We start from the raw sequence: 17,143 nt of genomic DNA, 5'->3' as shown, positions 1-17,143 counted from the left end.
AAAGGAGAAATGCTCTTAATCTATTTGTCTGCATGGATTATTATCAACAAACATTGAACTCCCCCCAGTATTTGGGGTTTGGCAAACCCCTTGCAGACCACTGCATATTTGGGCAAGCATGCTATGCCCTTCAGGCTATAATTTTATAATGAAAGACTTAGGTCTAAAGTGCTTTGTGGAACCCCAATGATTATAAAGAATTAGTGGCTGTTTCTGCCAATGGGAAGACTATGAATTCATAAGTATGAATTTTATTCATAGGGACATAAGTAATAATTCTATGTATTTTTTTTAAGTGTATTTATTTCAGAGAGAGCGTGAGCAGGGGAGGGGTAGCGAGAAAGGGTGAGAGAGAATCCCAAGCAGGTTTCCTCCCTGTCAGCGCAGAGCCCGATGCAGGCCTCAAACTCACCAACCGTGAGATCATGACCTGAGCAGAAATCAAGAGTCAGACACTTAACCAGCTGAGCTGCCCGGGCACCCCAGTACTCATTCTATTTCTTAGAACAAAAGCAATGCGTATGGACGTGCCTGGCTCCTAGAGGCTAATCAGCAAATGTTTATTAAATATGATCTGAGTCTCCGAACTGTTGAGAGTGTATACCTCCATTTTTTTTTCCCAACTCATTCTCCCCTTCTCTAACCTACCCCTCCCATTGAAAAATACTGCTCCAATTATTCCCCTTCTGTGAACATAATTCACTTAATTATACACTTGTGTCTGTAAATCCTTGAGGGAGGGCCTGAGTCTAGGAGCGTGATGTGTTACGTTATCTGCAGCAACTTGATAAGTACTTGCTGACCGACGATACTGACTGATAGAACTTGACACCAGCATCCAGCTGAGGGGAAGACGCTCGTATAGACGACAGAAGGTCCCCAGGACTAGAAGACGGCCCCCTGATGGTCCGCTTGGTGTAGACCACCACTCTTAGGGACCGCGGGGACCCAGGACGCCAGGCGTCTGTGAAGAAGCGCCGACCCCACGGGGCTAACACAGCTTCTCCATGCGGGATCCTTGAAACTTGCCTCAGAGTCACTGGCGGTGTTTGTTTCAAAATACTTCTTCTTGACTTTCGCCTTAGATGATAAATCAGAACCCACAGGGATGGCACCTCCAACGTGCACTTTCCACGAGGCTCCCAGCAGATTCTGACACACGCAAAACTTGTCATATTCCTAGACGAGCAATAAGGCATCTCACGACAGCGGGTGAAGAGAGAAGCCCACCGACACCCAGCCCTCTGCACCGGATTCCACCCAGGAAGCCCGGTTCCCTGACGTAAAGGAGATTCCTTCTTTCCATCACTGAACTGCGATAATGCGCATGGTACGAATCCAGGCAACGAAGCTAGTAACGCCATCCACTGGTTTTTCAAGCTGAAGGAGATAGCAGGGGTGGGGTTGAGGAGGCAAAGGAACTCAAAAGTTCGAGAAGCTGAGCGAGGCTGCAGATGCCAGTCCCCACATCCAACAGGGCTTTTGTGCCGCACACGCACCAAGTAGTGTATGGAAGCATCTGGCACGTGCCTGGTACAGAGCAGATTCTCAACACACGTCAGCCGCCCCGGGATCGTTTCCGCCGACTTTTCCTTTCAAGTGCCCTTTGCTGAGTCTGGAGAAGGTTCCGAGGAATTCACCCAGGATGAGCACCGTCCCCAGTGCACACATCTGGTGCCCACAAGCTATGTACGTCAGGCGACTGGGGCTGAGTTCACCGTCTCACCCTTGAGGGGTGTTCTCACGGATAGGGGTGCTCTTGGGGAGAGTGTTGCTCCTACTCATTAGGGCCCCGGGGCCACTGACCTCTGCAAGCCACTCTACCAAATGTTCTGGTCTCCCCGCCCTGAATTGTGGGGAGCACAGGATGCAGGGAGAGGTCCAGAAGGACCGAAAGGGGTGAAGCTCTGAAATTTCACAAGAATTGCATGGAAGGCTAAAGATGATGGTGTTTGTCACAGAACAGGGCCCGGAGCTGTCTTCCGGCTTTCCTCTATGCCAAGCGGCTCAAATGTCACAGAAGAGGGTCCGAGTAGGTTTTTATCCACTCTTGGTGTTCAGTACCTATTGGCTGGGGCTCCCTTTGACCCCTACAGGGTGACCTGTAGGTCCTTGTAAAGTGGTGCAGAAGTACCTCCGACACAAAATGTCCCCGAGTCAACCCATCTTCTCCCCTAAGCTTGCCCCTTCTCTGGGATTGCCAACTCTGACTGACGGCCTCGCCATCGGGCTACTGGCTCGACGGAAAACCTAAATCCCATTCCACTCTCCTCCTCTTTTCTCCTGCATCCAAAACATCCTGTCAGTGTTAACTCTCACCGAATGTTACGGCTCTTCTCTCCTCCCCACTATCGCTGACTTAGTTGAGACCTCGACATTGCTCACTCAGGACACTGCCAGAGCCTCCAGGCTACATTTCCCACTTCTAATCTTTCTCCCCTCTGATACATTTGCCACAGGACCATCGTAGTGATTCTTCTTAATAAACGAGATAACCGTACCGTACCTCCTATTAAAAAAAAAAAATCTCTACTATTTTCTGCATTGTTTAGTGCATTGCTTTCTTCAGGAAGACACGTAAGATGGTCTTTGTATCACGCCTCGGGCAGTATGGAATCCTAGGTTCCTTTCTCTACAAAACAGCTTACTCCTGAAAAGCGTACCCTTTAATGCATCATTGGTCTCCCATGATGTAGAAGTGATGTTCAAGAACAGCACTGTCCAGGAGGAATGTCTGCAGTGATGATAGTGTTCTCTGCTGTCCAGTGTCTTTGCCACTAGCTACACGTAGCTCTTGATCTCTGGAAACGTGTCTAGTGTGACTGAGAAGCCGTAGGTTTAATTTTACTTCATTTTACTTACCACAAATAGCCTGTGGCTGTCATACTGTGAGCTGAAATCTGAGCTTCAAAGGGTAAGCAAACTCAAGAAGTGGGAAATCCGATTCCTAGACTTCCACATGAAGCCCTGGGTGCTCAAGACCGGGCTAGATCAATTATGGCTCAGTAGCGCCCCCTGGCTCTCAGGAAAGGAAGACGCAAATCATTTGAGAATAAATGCCTCCAGTATTCCCACAGATTACTATCAACCAACTATGATTTTACAATACAGTATCACCAAACATACAATAAAACAAGCCGCCACGAAATAAGGTCAGCATAAACAACAAACAAACAAAAACAGACTTAAAGCCTAAGATTCTCAGCTACTGGAATTATCACATACAGAATATAAAATAACCATGGATGAAATATTAAAAAAAAATTAAGAGTTTCCAAAACGAACAAGTGGTAAGACCATCATATATGACCCAGCCTATTCGAAAAGAAACCAAACAAATTTTAGAGATGAAATATGTAAGTATTTCAATTAAAAATTGAACAGAGGGTTAAACAAATTAGACACCACTAACAAGAGAGTTCGTGAGATAAAAGATAGATATGAAGAAGTAGCTGAGAATAAAGTGTAAGGACATGGAAAATATAAAAGGAAGATTAATAGACGCAGAACATAAAATAAGAAATTCTACGTCTATTTTAAGTCTCAGAAGCAGAAAATACAGAAAGTGAATGAGAGGCAAATTGGAAGAGATGTGGCTGAGAAATTCTCAGAGCTTATGAGATACACGAATCCACAGAGTTTGAAAGCAGTCTTATGAGCACAACCAGATCCATAAAGAATTACAAGATAGATTATCTTCTCGGTCCCTCCTATTCTTGGAAATGTTCTTCTCATTTTCAAGGATCCTCTTCCAAGCTTCCAAATGCCCAGTTTCCCCCACACTGCCCCCAGCCCACTCAAGTTTATTTATTATACACGTGCCCTCATCCAAACAGGCATCTTTCAAGATATGGTCATGAAATAATCAGATAAACCAGCTTGTGCTTATATATGTTCCAGCTAATGGGTTGCCTCTCCCATTAGATAATGCTTTAAAATAACTTTATGTTACAGATGTCCCTTGAGGAGTGACACAATTATTGGAATTCAAGGCCCAGTGCCAAAAGAAGATTTGAAAGAGAAAAAGACTCTGAGTGTTCTCAGTTTGAGGGCCCTACCCAGCTGGATCACTCCTAAGATGGATGAGCGTCTGACTCAACCACACGTCAAATTAGCCCACCAGGGTAGTGGGTCCTTCATCATCCAAGAGAACTGATTTCATATTTATTATCAAAATTAGGAGGATGGAAATCAATATGTCTTATCTCTCAGAGTATCCCCCAACCCTATAAATGGCATATATGACCAATGTCTAAGACAACTAACACACAACATTTCTCTGGCCACAACTATTGGTTCAACGGGGAACGCAGCCACTCAACAAATACTTGTGGAGCACTTAGTATGCCTCAGGCACTGGAGACACAGCACACAATAAAGTGGACAAGATCTCTGCCCTAATGGACCTTATGCTGGGGTGAGGTAGACACAATATATAAATAAATATGTTTATATACACATCTTTATACACATCTCTTTAGGCAGGCATATAGATGTATACATGCATCTGTGTATACGTATACTTATATATGTGCATATATTTGTATACATGTGTGTGTGTGTGTGGCTGCACTGTGAAGAATGGATGGAGGAAAAGAAAGACAGGATGCACGTTAGGAGTTCTGTTTCTGGTATCCAGAGGAGGGACCATGGAGGATAATGGGTGAATTTGAAAGATACCAGGATGTCGTGTTGGTCATCCTGATACGGGCAAAGGAAGAAAATCACTGTGGAAAATGATATATGAGTCCCATTTGGACCTCTGGGTAGATGGTATGGCCATTTTACAAAGAGCATAGGGAAAGAGGGGTGGGTGAATTCAGTGTGGGGTGTCTGTGTCACCTGTAGGTGTCCATGGGAGCAGTTGAATATGTGGCTGGAACCCAGCAAGAAGACCCAGGAGATAAAGATTGGAGAGCGGGTCAACAGAGAGCTAATAACTGAAGCCAAGTCACTGTTATCGGTAACAAATGGCACCCCGCAAGAAAACTGTAAGGAATGTTAACACTTCAGGGGTAGGCAGAGGGAGTGTTGGAGGGTGTTGTGTCTGGGCAGCAAAGAGAAGAAAGCACTTCAAGAACGTCCGCAGAGAAGCAGGGGGAGGAGGTCCAAGGCACCGCTGGAGTTCTAAGTCTTTAAGAAAAGCTGTTAAAACTGCTGGTTTGAGACCAGGAGCAGCAGAGATAGTGTGATGAACAGCGCCATCTCGTGGAAGATAAGATGAACAGCCGGGAGAAGACCGATTTTCTTGCTTGTTGATCATCGGTCACATTGACTTGGAATTGGAAAGAATCTTAAAGATATATTTTCAGAGGAAGCATAGGCCACAAGAACTAAGTTTGGCTTCCCCACGAGTCATGTAAGTTCTCCAGTGAGAGCTAGGACGAGTACCTGGCTTGTGGGCTCCCAAGCCAGTAGCCTCATTACACTGTCCTGCTTCTGAGGGGACTATTAAGTCATAGAACAGTCAGACCCAGACTAACTGTGACCAAGGTGTCCCTGGGGTCTCTCTGCTCCTTCGTGCCTGTACAAGGTTTGGATCAGAAATCCCCATTCCTCGCCCTGCAGAACGTCCACCGCTCTCCCAAGACCTGTGTAAATTCCGGAACACCTTGGGATATCCAGAATCTTCCTCTCACCAGTTCCCATCTTCAACTTTATCTCTGTGTTTGCATCACCCCCAGATTGAAAACAAACCCTGTCGAGGGTCCCAACGTTGAGAGAACAACCAAGACGAGCCCCACACCACCACAAACCACAACAAGCAAAACACCTCATTCGACGTCAATATGGAGATGAAAACTGGACATTAAGAAGCCCTGTCTTGACAGTATTTTGCCAATTCCACCACAGTTCATGGGTTTCCTTCTCTCTGCTTTCTCCCCTGACGCTTTCAGGAGAAAACCATTTTTTCCACATTGTCTTTCATAAAGAGTGTGATCATACGATTAATCCTCCAAACCAAGACATTTCTGAAAGTAAAAAAAGCACCAAAAATGATTCAAGACAGGCAGACAGACAGAGTAGGGCATAGATGTAGATCTATGATGTCTTTCCTTGACTGCCAAACGGGTTTTATTTTATTGGTGGATCCTTAAAGTAGTTCTACACAAAAGCTATTTTCAGCACGCCTGGGTGGCTCAGTCGGTTAAGGGTCCAGCTCTTGATTTTGGCTCAGGTCATGATCTCACAGTTCATGAGTTTGAGCTCCAAGTTGAGCTCTGTGCTGACAGTGCGGAACCCACTTGGGATTCTCTCTCTCTCTGACCCTCCCCCACCTGCTCTCGATCTCTCTCTCAAAATAAATAAAAGTAAACTTAAAAATAAAACCATTTTCAAAATTAAAATTATCTTTTAAAATAATATGTGTCGATGCACACTAAGCAAAATGTGAAAAAGGAAAAAAAAACCCTTGACTTGATTATCTGAGCGTTAAAAAAATAATAACATAAACACAAGCGGGATAATTACTGTGTACTTTAAACAGTGTTTGAGATGCACTGCTCTCCAAACCTGTGTCACTTGTATTTTTCTGAAGACTATAGTTTTTCAATATGATTTATTTTTAATTCTTTCATGAAACCGGCAGAAATCTTCAAAGTTGCATCTTATAATTAATAAAATTAATATTATTGAGAAAATCATCTCGCTACAGGTGCCAAGGTAGCTGGTAAGCTCAGAGCTAGTTCTCCTGCGAAGGAATATTTTCAATTCGAACTTTCTGTATCTCAGTACTAGAGTAATCCAGCCCCAATAGTGTCACAGGTACAGTGTCTTTGCCTTGACTCAAAGGACATTTATCCTACAAGCCAAACGTGTCGAATAAGTTATCTCTGTAGATCTCTTTGAACATACCACCAATTTTAGATTATGCAAAACTGAGGGTCTCACCTTTATTCTATCCTGGTATGAAAATATAAATGGATATAGAATTAAAAATCCAAGCTCTATCAAAGGATTCTTCCCACAAGTTGAGATCTTCTAAAGGGCAGTTACAGAATTCTGAATTTAAGTCTTATACACCTTTGAGCAACTCTTGTTCCTAAATGTAGTCAGCTCTCCCTTTCTTCTTCAGTAATTAATTTAAATGCTTTCCTGTCTGCAGGTTTTGTGTTCAGTAATTGCAGTTAGCCAAAAGTATCAAAAGCTGAGGTTTGGGGATGCGCTGTTCCTTAAATGCTTTGATCAGAGACTTCCAGCGAGTAGTGAACAAAACACAACCAACAGGTAAAGAATCCACTTGCCAAAACCAAGAACAAAACCTTAAGACGCGGACATAAGGAGAACTTGAGTTGGTTTACAACATAGCTCTTCACGGACTCAATGAAAGACGACGTCAACTACCTCCATGTTGACCTCAGTCTGTACTTTCTAACTGATTAAGTTCTGTCCAGCTTATCTCAGGCTGGAAAGGCCAAAGACATGGCGGGCAAAGCATCCCCTGATGGGAGCCGAAACTACCCCCTCAAGCAATAAGGACCGCCCTGAGCCTGCAAGACCCCACATGCTTGACCCCAAGACAATGATCAACTTGACTTTTACAGCCCACCTGCATGTAGCCACCAACCTTCGTCCCACATTTTCCTTGTATAAACCCGGAAGTATTGTTGGCACTTTGGAGCACAATCTTTGAGACGCTGGTTCACTGTTTCCCAGGTGTTGGCCTCACTGAAATAAATTCCTTTCTGTTTCACCACCCCTCATCTCTCCGCCTTTGGATTTTGCCTGCGGCAAATGGCTGAATCTGGTCTGTTTGGGCCCCCCTAAGCCCAGACGCTCTTACCCTCCTGCACCCCAGTTACATCAAGCTTTTCCAAATTCCCATTGATGATGGTGTCACAAAAATTCTGTAGTTACTCTGTGTGTATTTAAAAATCTATAAATTTTTACAACTGCAACTTCTATTTTGGTAGAGTAACACAGCATATTTGGACACCCTTATGAATTTTATGAACACCACACACAATTCCAAGTCTATTGCTATTTTAAGAGGCTTTTTTCACTTAGGAGAGAAAGTTGTTTTCATTAAAACATTGAGGTCCACCAAAGTTTCTATTTATGTCATCAGTATAAAAATAATTTTATCTTTAATGTTGAGCCTTTTAACTAAATTTACAGTAGAGTTCATAAGAATGTCCGGAGTTTTTCCGTTGATAAATTGAAATCCGAAAAGCTTATGAACCAGACAAAAGGAAAAGAGAACGGTTGTTGAAATTAACATAAGTGATTTTCTATTTGAAGCAGCTGGAAACACTGATATAAAGCTGACATCATGTGGGACGTCCAGATGGCTCAGTCAGTAAGCATCTGACTTCAGCTCAGGTCATGATCTCTTGGTTCATGGGTTCAAGACCCGCGTCAGGCTCTTTGCTGACAGCTCAGAGCCTAGAGCCTGCTTCGGATTCTGTGTCTCCCTCTCTCTCTGCTCCTCCCCCCACTTGCACTCTATCTCTCCGTCTCTCTCTCTCTCAAAAATAAATGAACATTAAAAGAATTGTTTTAAGATGACATCATTTAACCGAGGCATTCTTCTGCTAATGGAATCAATACATCCATAGCTATTGCTTCACTTGGCCTCTGCACACAAAAAACGTGGAACTGTAAACAAGTTCATTAATTTAGAAAAATAGTCACATGAATATGAATGAAAAAAACATTTCCCAAAGTGCCCCATAAAAGTGCCTTCTCAATGGGGTGTGTTTATATACAATGGAATACTATTCAGCCATAAGAAGAAGGAAATCTTGCCTTCTGCAACAACGTGGATGGCTCTTGAGGGCATTATGCTAAGTGAGGTAAACTGCCAATGTTCTCACGGGTTTTCACACCCCTACCACCCAACAACTAGCCTAATCCCCTGCCTCTCTGCTTTGCAAGTACTATTCCCTCCCTTACTCTCCTCATCTACATAATGCCTACTTGTCCTTTAAAACTCAGTTTGGATTCTGGAGGATCCCTGTACTGGGCTGGGAGCCCTCCATCTGTGCTCAGAGGTCTCCCTGATTACCTCCTCCTAACCAGTGGCTGCTCATTTCCTGCGTGACTATGGCCTCTGTGTCTTGATTTCCCACATTTTGTCCAGTGTCCAACACAATCAATGTCTATCAAATGGATAATTGAATGATTGAGTTGATGAAAATTTTATTGATAACTTTGTGGACAAGACGGAGATAGGAAATGATCGCCCACTTAGGAAGTTTCGTTAGGGCAGCAAGCGTCTTTGCCTGTTGGATGCTCGAGACAATTTGATTTAAAAAAAAGAAATTCATTATTGAGCCTGGTGCACTTAAAATTATTGACAACAGAAGCATAAAGCATAGGCACTTATTCACTGCCTATTGTAACTCCATCATTAGTGCTTGAATTCCCGCTGGGATTTATTTTATGGCAAGAGAACGACGCTCAGGATGGCCACTTACGCCAGCTCAGGCAGGCTCACTCTCTGGCCAGCAACTTTGCAATGATGCCTCGCCAAGAATGGGAAAACCTGTTCTCTACCTGGAAAGCCATCGACCTAATTACCCTACCCATTTAGTTTCTGCTTTTTCCACAGTCAGCAAAGAATAAGAATTAAGGGCAGGGGAACACAGCTCGTGTCAGCTCCCCATGACCTGCCTTCCGTGTTTGATCAAACTTAGGGGATCAACACCAGGCTCTTGAAAAAGGAATTTTGAATAGTGCTCCAGTGAACTTAGGAGTGCAACTATCTCTTTGAGATCCTGACTTCAATTCCTGTGGATAAGTCCCCAGCCCCGGCATTGCTGGATCATTACGGTAGTTCTAGCTTTAGTTTTTTGAGGAGCCTCCAGCCTGCTTCCCATGGCAGCTGCATCGCTTTACCTTCCCACCAACAGCGCACAGGGAAAGTCCATCTACTTCTAATTGGCCTGACTTCACATAAGCGTCGTTATCTTAAGAAAGTAGACTATTAAATTGATGATGATGACATCAACAATGGTAATTATAATAGAAGTAATGATGGTGTGATGATGCTTTTACTTCTTTTGAAAATGTCACCGAGTACCGAACAGGGCCACCTTTAGCCTGTACAGCACCTTTGTATGAATTCAGAAGAGGTGACTCTTCCTCAGACTGACACAGCCTCACACCCTGGCGCACTGCGCTATGAAGGGAATGCCAGCTTGATGTCAGCCCCCTTGCCCTCTCACGAGGCGCCCTTGTGCAGCCAGCAACCCGCACAACCACGCGCAGTGGCATTGGGGGACATCCAAATAAAGGGGAAAAGACTGGGTGGTCCGTAGGAAAAGAGCCAGGTCTGTGTTATAAGCAGACAAAAAAACAGCAACAACTAGATGATGCCAAGGAGAAGAAGCTGGTTTCATTGCCTTGACACTTCCTGGCTGCCTCAATAACCTCCTTTCTAGGAGTGCTGGGGGAAGACTCATTTGACCACTAACGTGAGGTCCTAGAATCGGCACAGAAGAGGCTCTGCGTCAGGTGTTTCCATCCTCTACCTAAGTGAGAGGGCCATGGCAATCATGCCTCTCCATCCTGGAAAGGCCAACCTTGGTTCCCATTGACAAAAAGGAGAGCCAGCTCCTTGACCATGCTCTCAAGGGTGGAGGTGGTGATTGGCTCTGCATAGATGGATGAGTGAGGACTTGCTCGATAGAGAAGACTTGTGTTGGCCTGTGGGGGGGACTTACTGCCATCAGTAGGAATCTAAGAGATCATCGAGATGAAGGTTCTCCCTCATATTTAAGTAGCACGTGAGCCTTTGAAAGGGTGCATGGCTTGGATGCTGGGATCCAGGCTTCCTGCTCCCCATGCCAGCGTTCTTTTCACAGCGCCCACCTGGCAAGCTGACAAATCTGGGCTTTTCTCCCCAACTTGATGTTCCAGGTAAGTTTACTTTGTCCAAAACTTGCTCCGCGAAACAATAGCCCTCCAAGATGGAGTGTAACTAGCACGTGTAGGGTTCATTGAAATTGAAGCAACAAGGCGGCACCTGGGTGGCTCAGTCAATTAAGTGACCAGCTCTTGATTTCTGCTCAGGTCATGATCTCACAGTTCATGGGATCAAGCCCTGAGTTGGGCTCTGTACTGACAGCACAAAGCCTGCTTGGGATTCCTTCTCATCCCTCTCTCTCTCTGCCCTCCTCCGTCAAAATAAATGAATAAACACTTTTAAAATGAATAAATTTAAGAAACAAGGTCCCACATGCTTCCCCAGAGAGTTACAAAGCCCACTGACTTCTCAAAAGCTTAGAAAGTACTGCAGGAACCTCTTTCATCTCATTCAACACAATCTGTGCACGACTTTTTAAGCATGGATTCCTATTTTCATAGCATCGTCTCATCCCCACAGAACTATTGATCCTCCAGACTCATTTCAGAAGTGCTGAATGATTTTTTTTAAGTCGGCAAAGAAGGCGTTGTTAGTTCTAAGAGAGAGCAAAACAACTCAAACGTGTGGATTACCTGCAGAATCAGATGCTCTTTTCCCATCAATCAGAAGTATGTATTAATATTTACTGTTTGTGGAAGGCACGGAGCTTATGGTAGAGATAGAGAGGACTCAGTCCGACTGCAGGGGTCTGGTAAGGCTCCTAAAAGGCAGTGAGGAGTTCCAGTGACACGGCTGTCCCTACCGTGTCTCTACAGAGAATAGCGCCGTCTACTTATTCTGTTCCAGGACTTGGGTCAGGAAGAGTCATTCCCTATGATCCGCTCACTTGAAAGCCCCCACAGACTGGAGCTGCTATTACAGTCGGGCCAGAGGATGGAAACAGGGAGAGAAACCTGTGAGCAGGGACACGCCCATCTACTAAATCCTCTGTGGCCGTGGGGTGGGGCCGAGGGCAAGAATGCTGTGGAAGCAGTTTCAGGCCTAAGAGCGAAAAACTAAAACAGGGAAGCCTTTCAAATCCGGTAGGAAGAGCAAATGGCATACAGGTGACTGAATATGACCCCCGAGGAAAGAGCTCCGAACTGTTAAAAAATAGATTACATTTACCCAGAAATGTTTGAAAAGTAAACATTCCTACAAGGTTTGCTTACTGAGGGAAATATTTAGCTAAGGTTTATCTTTACCTACATTCGTTTGTCTTACATTTAACACAATATTTCATTTTTTTAATGCTTATTTATTTTTGAGAGAGAGAGAGAGAGAGAGAGAGCATGAGTGGGGGAGGGGCAGAGACAGAGGAGGACAGAGGATCTGAAGTGGGCTCTGTGCTGTCAGTTCCCAGAGGTTTGTCTCTTCCTGCCAGGTTTTGCTGTCAGCTCAAATGTGCCCAGGTGTAACCAGCTCAGTTGGGTACATTGATAGAACATCCTCTACGGGCCAGGTGTTGTATGTGAAAGCCTTTATGGATGTTACTCATTTGCGTATTCTTACAATAACCCTAGAGTTAGGCGCGATGCCCATATATTTCAGGAGGAAATATGGGCTTAGAGGAATTGGGCAAAGCATCCAAATCGGTGACTGGCAGAGTATGTCTGCAGCTCTGTCTGACCCCAGAGCCTACGGTCCTTCCGCGGTGACTTACGGCCCTTGAACCACACACTGGGGCAGGCTCCCTCTGGATGGCTTTGCACTAACTCATGCATCACATGGGACCTCTGGCCACCCAGTGTTGCCAAAGCAATGCCTGTCCCTTGTCCTTTAAGAACACAGAACAGAACAAAACTTCTTGGTTAGTCCCTGTGCTGGTCGTCACCAGGACACCAGGAGAACCTCTCCCCTGCCCTGAGGGGCTGCATAGGCTCACTGGCACTCAGTGACAGGGTAGTGTCTCTCTGCTGAGGTGGCTGCACCCGGAAAGCAGTGGGAAGGAGAGGGGATTTCAGAAGGGCCTGGAGCCTTAGTCCAGATGTGGAAAGAGAGAGAGGGCAGGGACCCCACAGAAAGAAGCACGTGCTCGGTGGTCCTGTTAGGAAAATGAAGTGTTGCACACGAGGCTCAGAGTGCATGTGGAACCAGAAGGAAACAGCAAGAGTCCAGATTGAAACTGGCTGGATGGGGGGTCCTGGCACCAGGCGGCCTGATGATATCTGTGTCCAGGGCTGCGGGGCTGACCCAGAGCTGCCTTGCAATGGCCGTGTATAAGGAGGGCACATACAAATATAACTTACAGGGGCCCCTGGTGGCTCAGTCGAGTAAGCATCCAACTCATGATTTCTGCTCAAGTCATGATCTCACGGTTGTGGGATCGAGCCCTGCATCAGACTCCACACCGTCTCCCAAGTGGATCCTGCTTGGGATTCCCTCTCTCCCTCTCCCTGTGTGCCCCCCACTCGCACACTCTCTCTCTCTCAAAAAAAAAAAAAATATATATATATATAACTTGTATATATTTATACACACACATACTTGGGAAATGGAATTACTGACCCATATGCAAATATTCAGCCAGTTTTCCAAAGTCGTTTTCCAGGTTCCTCACTGGAGGAACGCACTGGGGCAGGCTCCCTCTGGATGGCTTTGCACTAACTCATGCAAATGAGTTATAATAATGTATATATTATATATATACATGTATATAATGTATAATTAAATGTATGAAAAAGTATAATTACATTATTATAATTATTACTGTAATTATAATAGTAATATTTTATAAATAGTGCTAGTATATTATTACTAGTACCATTATTATTAAATAATTATTATTAATGAGCATTTTTTCAACTCTTACTTTTATCAGCCCCACCGCCGGTTAGGAGCTGGGTACTGTGCTAAGCATAACACGCATTTTAATTCAGCTTCCACAACAATCCCGAGGACCGGCTAAAGGAGTTGAGGCTTTAGAGACACGGAAGAAACTTGCTGAGCGCATGTGGCTGCTAGATTGTGTCGCGAAGATGGACACCCTCACTCTTGGACTCAGAACCCATACTTTTAACCTCAGTGCATTTGATTCCATTGACGATTCTTACGTGATGAATTCCATTAAATTTGCCTCAAGGGCCGATCTTGTTCGATTCGTGTTAAAAATGAAATTTTTGTGGTGCGCCTGGGGGGGCTCAGTCGGTTGAGCATCTGACTTTGGCTCGGGTCATGATCTCACAGTTCATGAGTTTGAGCCCCACGTGGCCCCACATGGTCCAAGGGCCGTAAGTCACCGCGGAAGGACCGTAGGCTCTGGGGTCAGACAGAGCTGCAGACATACTCTGCCAGTCACCGATTTGGATGCTTTGCCCAATTCCTCTAAGCCCATATTTCCTCCTGAAATATATGGGCATCGCGCCTAACTCTAGGGTTATTGTAAGAATACGCAAATGAGTAACATCCATAAAGGCTTTCACATACAACACCTGGCCCGTAGAGGATGTTCTATCAATGTACCCAACTGAGCTGGTTACACCTGGGCACATTTGAGCCGACAGCAAAACCTGGCAGGAAGAGACAAACCTCTGGGAACTCCAAAATAGAGAAGGTCCAGAGGAGGGAGGAATTCTTCCAGGCACCTGCAGTGGCCGCTCGCCAGGGGCCAATGCCAGGCGGAAGTTGGTGGCAGCGAGGTCAGAGCCCTGGCTCTGGACTCAGTCTGCAGGAGTTCGAATCTGGCCATCGGCTCTCATCAGCTCGGTGCCCTTGCCCTGGTGATGTACCCATTCCGTGTCTCAGTATCCTCACTTATAAGACGGGATTGTGGTTTCCTCCTCATACGTCTGTTGCCATGATTAAATGAGGTAATGTACCTGTAACGGGTTTATTGGTGAACCGGGCACTTACTGCTTCCTTTCCGATGCCTTCTCAAGTCCACGCTGCTCCATTGTCCTCCGCACCCGCTAAACCAAATGCCCTAGACTGATGCCTCTCCAGTCACTTCCATGTATTAATAAAGACATTTTCAGAAGTGAAAAAGCCCAGAATTCTGCTAAATCAGAACTTCACATTCTCCATCCATCACAGCCTGGGGTCTGTTGGGGCTCACTAACCCACAGGGGACGGAAGTGGAGGGAGGCTTCCCCCCCACTTACCCACCCTGCTCTTCTGCTGTTCCTTATAATACGCAACTTGTGGGGCGAGGGGAGGAAGGAGAGGGAAGGGGAGAAGAGAAGGACCTCGCCTCACTGGTGCAACTGGACTCTAGGGCGAGAGGTGCCTCTCTCACAGGACGCTCCCGTGGGCTCCCGGGAGAACTCACACCTTCAAGGGGCGGACCTTTGAGCAGAGTCTTAAAATACTCCAGCGTGGCCCCCTGCACGTGTCACTGCCGCTGACAGCAGGCACCCTCTCTGCATGCCCCCTGCACCCCCTTCTCCCTGCTCTGCCTGGGGGACCCCTCCCCAGCATCTGTTCTTTAGATAGGGCCCCAGCTTCCTCACCCTCAGCAGTGCTCAGTGTTGGCCATTCTCTGCTCTGGGATGTTCTGGGCATGGTAGAATATTGAGAATTCTTGGCCTTTACCCACTAGATGCCAGCAGCACCCCACCCTAGTTGTGACAACAAAATGTCCCCTAGGGGACAGAACTGCCCCTGGTTGAAAACCACTGGATTAGAGCATCCCAGGCAAGAGTAAATCTGAAGTTTTGGTGCTTTCCAAATTCCAGGAGACATTTCAAGCTCCCTGAACACTTGGCTTAAGAGGCATTAATCCCTTCCCTCCTCTAAATACTCACTACACCTTTCTGCATTAACCCATACTTTCTGTTTCATAGCCTAGAGGGGGTAACGAGCCAAGAGTGGCAAAACCTGGTTTGGACCACCCCCCCTCCCCAGCAAGCCTGCACAAATGGCTCTTTCTTTTGGGGGGAATGGGGAGCATTTTCCACTTTTTGTGCTCAACCATTCCTGCAGGAGAGGACACATTCTATGTGGGCACAGCACAAGGACAGGAAAAGGACCGTGTTGGATGTTAGGTTCAGGGATACTGTAACTGATTGAAAACAAATGTACCTTGAGAAACATGTACTTAATAGCAAATATTTTGAGTATATACACCTTACTTAATAAAACTAGATTTTGAGCGGGCACCTGGGTGGCTCAGTCAGTAAAGCGTCCAACTCTTGATTTTGGCTCAGGTCATGATCTCACGGTTTGTGGGATTGAGCCCCGTGTCGGGCTCTGCACTGAGTGTGGGTTCCACTTGGGACCCTCTCTCTCTGCCCCTTCCCCATGCACGTGAGCGCTCTCAGATCTCTCTCTCTCTCTCTCTCTCTCTCTCAAAATAAATAAATAGACATTAAAAAAAGAGAGAGAAAAAAATAAAATTAGATTTGGGGCTGGGCCTTCAGTACAAACTTCAGGAGAAAAGCTCTGTGTCCTGTTCCCGAGTGCCTCTCATGTCATTGCACACTTTCATGCCGCGGAAATGCATCCCAGATCTCCTCTGGCTGAAGAGGGAGTTAACCCTAACCCTAACCCCACACCCACCCACCCCCCCACGATGAAAGGGAATGGGGGCAGGAAGCAAGCTTGGTGGGCAGGAAGAAAGGAAGACAAGGAATAAGGACAGTAATTATTCTTATTCCTTTTTATTCTACATCGGCCCCCTCAAAAAGCACTCACATACAGGAATGCTTTTGTAAACGCTGGCTTCGGTCTATTTCAAAATAGGAAACTTGATGTCATGGAAGAAACAAGACACACAGTTCCATAATATTTTATTGTCCATAGCATCCAAGAAATTAAATATTGAACCTTCGGAGCAAGAAGAAAGTTGAACATAGTTACAACGAATGCCAGAGAAGAGATGAGCAAAGGAATATCATGAAACCTTCAGTAAATGCGCCCTCCTTGCCAGTGAATTAATCCGTGTATTTGCAGCATAGATTACTGGACAGGCCACCTTCCCAAATTACGTTCATGGAAGTTACTGACTAGCCATCCACAGTAACTAAAGCCACAGTCTGGAAACATGCATGTCACGGCAGTGAGAGCACTGAGTTGCTTTAGTTCTGTTTCCCAAAGTTTTCCCAAAGGCATTAACTCCTTTCCCCTTCCCACTATCACATCGGACAAACGGAAAAGTTCCTTACTCTCTCATTGGCTCCCTTAAAAGTCCCCTCGGGTTTGAGGCCCCCGGTTGTCAGACACCCAAGACCTTGCCAACTCAGCGTTCACTGCCAGTCACTGGTCTAACCACCAACCAAGCGACTGGGTGGGTGTCCTGCTTAAAGTGAAAGTGGGCTTTTAGTAAAATCCTGCCTCCCCCCCAAGGTGCTGCGCTTC

Source organism: Panthera tigris, chromosome D3 (assembly GCF_018350195.1).
Source record: "Panthera tigris isolate Pti1 chromosome D3, P.tigris_Pti1_mat1.1, whole genome shotgun sequence".
In the NCBI taxonomy this organism is placed as follows: Eukaryota; Metazoa; Chordata; class Mammalia; order Carnivora; family Felidae; genus Panthera; species Panthera tigris.
This window is presented reverse-complemented; position numbering follows the sequence as displayed.